This window comes from Geospiza fortis, unplaced genomic scaffold (genome assembly GCF_000277835.1).
Source record: "Geospiza fortis unplaced genomic scaffold, GeoFor_1.0 scaffold40, whole genome shotgun sequence".
In the NCBI taxonomy this organism is placed as follows: Eukaryota; Metazoa; Chordata; class Aves; order Passeriformes; family Thraupidae; genus Geospiza; species Geospiza fortis.
In genome coordinates, this window is record NW_005054297.1 from 24,289,783 (window position 1) to 24,296,065 (window position 6,283).

At 39.3% G+C, this 6,283-nt stretch overlaps 1 protein-coding gene across 7 annotated transcripts in view; it reads right to left on the reverse strand.

Annotated features, from left to right (window-relative positions):
* The window catches only part of PALLD (palladin, cytoskeletal associated protein), a 183,930-nt gene that overhangs the window by 67,693 nt on the left and 109,954 nt on the right, over positions 1-6,283 (reverse strand). The window lies entirely within an intron of this gene.

Here is a 6,283-nt window from a genome sequence, read left to right on the forward strand (position 1 = left end):
GCGGGGAGGGGCGGCGAGCCGCGGGTTTCCCGCAGCGAGTCGCCATCGGGATGTTTCTACCCGCTGCCGCAGTCTAAGTCTTAGTTACTCCCTCGGAGCTGCGAGAACTGTGACTCTGTGGTACACTTTTTGCCAAAAAATACTCGGATGCCAGGCTGGAAATTAATTTTTTTTCCTTCCAGGAACATCCATAGCCAGCAGAAAAACTTGACAAGGCGCTGCAACAGCCTAGAGAAACATCCCAGGTTCTTCCATATTGCCATACAGCTGCACAAAAGAGAATTTACTTCAGCTCTTCTGCGAGGCAAAAGTTTCCACCATTGCCACACCATCTTCCTCTGCATGACAGAGCGGGTGGGAGGGCTACACGTTTAATGTACAACTGCAGAAGCGATGTCTCAAGTTGTTCTTCTCAGCCCTTTAACACTTCTGTGTTCTTTTAAATTAACACTCATGCCACTACTCATCACTACCAGGACCCCACGTGTTCAGATTAAGCTGAATTTAAAACTTTTTTCAGAAAAAAACCATGCTATTGCACTGTAGTAATCTGTTTTACACATAGTCTCCTGTGCCTTCTCTACCTGCCAAAGAATAGCATCAGTGATCCAAGAAAATTTACTATATGATATAAAAATCTAGTTGTTTTGTGATCTAATTATGCAAAAGCTTCCAGAGTGTCACTTACTCTAAATACATTAATTACTACTACATATTCCAACAGGCTTTCACTTGAAGGCAGATAATTCTTCCTTTTTCCTCTTTTTTTTCTTCCTTTTTTTCCCACAAGGAGACAAAGAGTGCCAGATTTCTCTTGTTGGTTCATACCCATCCTATTATAAGCCACTTGGTCCATATCCACACAGATTGCTTTCTTACAGGTTACGTGCCAACATCAGTTTTATAAGCAATCATAGTACACAATTAATGACTAGTAACATCTACTTCAACATCTGCTTAAATCAAGATAGATAATCTCAAAAGAAGCATCTATAAAATCACTATTCTCCATTCCATGCTTAGTCCATGGAGATGATCAGTGGTGTCACTTGCATTGACTACCTCACAAGCAGCAAGTATGTGTATAAACATGCTGCCTTTCATCTCTGCTCAACATCCTGGATGACAGTCAAAAACTTTTAGGGCAGGTGAAAGCAAGGGTGATCCTCTTTCTTTAGGCTCCAGTTTCCAATCAGCGTGTATTATAGATCAGCTCTGGATGCCTGGAATTCTGTTTGGTTTACAAGAACATCACCATAACTCTTTTCTCCCAACTGGTATGAACATCCAAAATGAGCAAGACCTCTACCTGAGAAATTTCATTCCACTGTGGACAATGCAAAACAAGGTAGCACTGAAAATTTCTCTGCTTACTCAACCCCTGTCACACCTTTTCACCATTAAGCCCTCTTTAGGACTCTGAACTCACTCTACATCACTCAGTCCCTCCAGAACACAACAGGAAGAACAGAGGAATGCTGCCAATTAGGAAAAAGGGTGGGGAAAATGAAGCATCTCCCCATTGCTAGAGCAGAGTGGCATGCCAAGACCTGGCAGTCAGAAGGCTGGCGCTGCACTAGCACCCTGTTTCCAATTCTGGTACATGATTCTGGGGAAGAAGAATGGCAGCTCATACATATGGTATTAAGATAGTACAAAGATAAAAGGAGTATCACTCACGGCTGGTCAGGTCTCTCTATGATTTTTGGTAGGTATGCTTGTCAAAAGTTTTATCTAAAAAGCAGAACACAGTTCTGTTATGGCCTGTAACAGGTGCAGATAACGCAACACACACAACAAAGAGTAGACTGATGTACAGTAGGAAAAGTCAGTGATAGAAAAACATTACCTGGACTTCACATCTCTTAACTGCACCTTCTCCTTTGTATTTGATTATAAAAGATTGAGATAATACTGCATCAAAGACATGCAACATTTGGAGATGCAACAAGAAATGTTCTCCAACATTTCTTCTGTCACAACTCTTAAAATTTTTGCACGTAAGAATTTCATGTCTATGTGTGCATGCGTATGTTCAGCTCATGGTGATGGAAGATGAAAGCAGAGACAACTTGTGCACAGCAGCTGAGTTCAAGACACTTGCTTGTCTCTGACTCCACAGCTATTGGGGCATGGAAAGCGAAAATGAAGCTCAGCTTACTGGGAAACAAGCATGAGGCACATTGCAAGATAAAGATCCAAAGAGAAAAGAAGCAAAACCATATGCTTAACTTAATATGATCTGTGATTCTTTCTTGTAAACAACTTTGCCTATAATTCCAGTTCCAGGAACATTTGTTTCTGGTTTAAGGAGTTTCCAACTATATCAACAGCATGACTGGCAAACCGAAATGAGGGAAACTAATTCACACATAAAAAGACAATTGCCTACAACTCCAATTAAGTCCTAATATTTAAAAGAAATAATTAAAACATAATTATAATGATAACAAACAGCTTTTGGAAAAATGAAGTAAAGGAGCCCAACAAGTAATTTCTCTGGGCCAGGGAAGATGATGGTAGATGTCGCTAGTAAAGCAGGCAAACACCAAACTGCCTGAAGTTTTCTTGCTAGCTTTCCTTCACACTCTGAGATGCTTCACAAAATTAAGATTTACTTTTCAAATCACCCCATAAATAAAATGAAATTAGTATTGTTTGAAGCACAAAAACTAAAAAGGATGCCTTCAGGAAAGAAAAGCTGAAAATGCAGGGAGAAAACCTTTAACAAAGTAATCACATCCCAGCAATGACTGAAAATAAATGAAAATAACTCCATGGACTTCACGAGAGAGTCTGTCAAATTCTTAAACTATTACAGAATAATTTGTAGCATTTAAATACAATATTTCTGCCTGCAGCATATCTTCAGAGAAGGAAGTGTATTTTAATAGCATATATATTTTTTTATAAATAAAAACAACAGCTGTTTTCCAAGTACAAAAACCTACACTTCTGTTTCCTTTCTTATCTTTGCCTCCTTGATTTTCCCTCATTATGATATGTAAAAATTTAGCATTGTAGCTGCTGACTTAACTGAGACATTTAAAGCCATACTGGAGTGTGCAATTCTGATCACACTAGTTAAGACCAGAAGTCTCAAATTTTTTAAATCAAGACAGGATATTTTGACAAAAGAAAAAAATCCAACAAATGAAACTTAAACTTAAAAAATTCTGAGATCTTTTTAGAAGTTGTGATTGAGATTCAAATGGTGTTTTCTAAGGAGGGACACACATGACATGAGATTTGTTTGGTCTTAAAATCTGGAAATTAATGCGAGGATATAGGCATGCCTGTAAATCAACCCAAATAGTATTCAGCTAGCTACAATGCAGCTTTGCATCGTATTACAGTTCCAACATCATTAAACTCAGATGGAAATGTCAGTAAAGTAGACCCAAAGGACTGACCAGAAGAGGGAATTGAAAGAGTTTACAAGCTTCCAAACTGATTTACATGCAGCTTACTGAATTCAATGATCTATGGAGGCCAGTTCAGCAATCTCCTTGTTTTTCCTACATAATGGAAATGCATCCCATTTACACTAGCTGTGCAAAATAAGCCTTGGCATGCCAACCATTGCAGATTGTAAATTTTTTATTTAAAACAAAAACAAGTATCTCCATAAGACTACATCACCTCCCATACTGTGGGACAAAACTTTGACAGAACAGTCAAAGATTTTCTGCATAGCTTTGAATGTGGATTCCTAAGCCAGGAACAGAACACTGATTTTCTTGGAATGCGTGAGAGTTTGAGATTTCTTTAGAAGGCCAGAATGCAAAAGTAGGATTTCCCAAAATCAAAAGTGACTGACTATACCTCTGAAATGGTAGTTACCAAACATGTGCCAGTCCAAAGCATTTAGCATTATTTCAAGTATTCTGTTCTACCTAACTTGGCTGGTGTTGGCAGACACTGAGGTAGTAACTGTAAATTGCTTTGTCTGGTCCTATTTCTGTTTGGTGAAATTCACAATGTCTCAACTGGAAGTGTCTAGCTATTTGTGGCTTTTGTTGTTCTTAGCACTTCTGAAAAATAAAAGACCACATGTTTGTTGCAAGAAAGAATATTTAGGCAAACATTTCCCATCACTTTCAACTCTGCAAATACACACTATTAAAGTTATGTGCTTTGCAAAAAGGAAAACACAGCTAGAGTCAACACTTGATAGCAAATCATAATGCAGTCTCTGATCTAGGAAAACAAGATTCAACAACAATGACAACAAGAATTTTGTCCAAACTTCTAATAGTACCAACAGAAAAACAAAAATTAGAAGTTTCTATTACTGAGTCAATTTTCATAAGGCAGAAGTTACCATTTTTGTGGAAACACATGTATACTCGCATTTGCGCATACATATATGGTGATGAAGTGACTCACACTTAAGTGTTCTTTGTTATATCACTGTTTCACCTTTCAGACTAAAATAGCAAAGGTCCTCAGGGTAAAAAATTAAATTATATTGATCAGACTTATTGTGCAGCCCCTATGACAGCACAGAGGAAAACAGTGGGTCTACTATGTAGGCACTTTCTAATAAGGAACTGGAACAGTGATGGTTGAAAACAAGCATATGGAGAAGTCAGGTATCCCAATGACTTCCTTAAAGTTCCTAGATACTTCAGTCCCCATATGATTGGTCTGTTTTATCCATGAGTAATCCATGAGATTTCCTGGCCTGCAGAATTACTGATACTGCAATGTGTGAGTCTGGAAATTAATTATAACAAAATATAATCTAGAAAAAACCCCATTCACTGCTCAGGCTTTACTTCATAGTAAAGCTGACATAACACTTTTTAGCTGTGATACTGAAACTCACTTTTACAAGCATTGCCATAGATTTATGAGAGGTCTACCTGCACTTCAGATGCTAAAATTCTTAGAAGGCTTTAAAAAAGTCACAGAGGATCACAGCAGTTTGAATGTCACCTGCAAGTCCTTCCCAGTTCTGAACTCAAATCTCAACAGTACATTTCCTTCTTTAATGGCCCCAATATGGCAATAGTGAATGTGTTGTATCTTTCAATTAGCTACACTTCAGTAACTTACAGCTGCTGTAATTGTAGGCCTGTTAGGAAAGATAAAGAAGCTGTTTCTTCTGAGCCAGGCTTTCCTACAGTATTTAAAATGTTTTTCGGTAGCTGTTTATGAGTGGATCTTGTCACAATTTCAAGATCAAGGCATAACTTACTTCCTTTCATCAGGATGTCAAGCTCACAGTGCATGTAATTGCTTGCTATAAAGGCTGTGACTTTAGGACACATTCTGTAGCTTACATTTTCAAACCAGAGCAAACCAGGCCAGTATGTTAAATGTTACTGCTGAAGCTTGTGCACACAGCTATTTAGTTTTCTCTATTCTAGGTTTCACACACTCAGCAGAGATTACAGCTCTTCCTTCAGAATATTTGTTGTACGGATTCTTCCTGCTTTGAGTCTGAAGTGAAAAAGTGAATGGTGTTCCATGTGTTTTTCCACCAGGAATAAGACCTTTTAACTTCAGCCCATATAAGTAAGTAAAACAACATCCCACGACACTGGATCAAGGGTATGAATTTTACACCTATGTTTAAGCCAGTACCTAACTTGCATTTCTGAAATCCCATAACATTTTTCCATATTTTATGTTGTTATGAAGTGCTTTTCTATCCAAATCGTCCGGACAGTTTTAGTGTTTTCTAGTACTTATTTTCTTTCTTTTCTCTCTTTCTCTACTACTGCTCTTAACTGCAAAGACACCTCTGACTCTCAGGGGTGCCTGTGTACCCTTTCTAGATGAATTTCTAAATTTTCATTAGAACACTACAGTAGACAAAAACTGATAACATGTTTTTGTAATGCCTAAAATTATCTGCAATGGGACTCTTCTTTCCCCTTGGCAAAGGATGACTCATTTATCTTCAGTCTGTTAACCAACGGGGCTGCCAAAGACCCCTCCTTTCTAAACAAAAATCTGTAGAGAGCTTTCAGAAACATGAGAAACTATGACAAACACAGCTTGAGGCTGGCTGAAGATCACAGAAGGATACGGACAAGCCTCGATCCCCTGCATTCAGCGCTCCGCTGGAAACAGGAGAGAGCAGCTCCCTGCACACAGACTGCTTCCCCGGCTTCCCTGGCATCTCCCCCTCTGCTCCTATTCTGAAATCCTCCAGCTCCAACTTCCTTATTTGGTTGCCGGGACTGTTCTTTGTCTTTCTGAGCCCCCCGGGCCGCGCCGCCCCCGGCTCGGCCCGGCCCGGCTCCAGCGGGCCACCCCGCCCGGGCCCCGG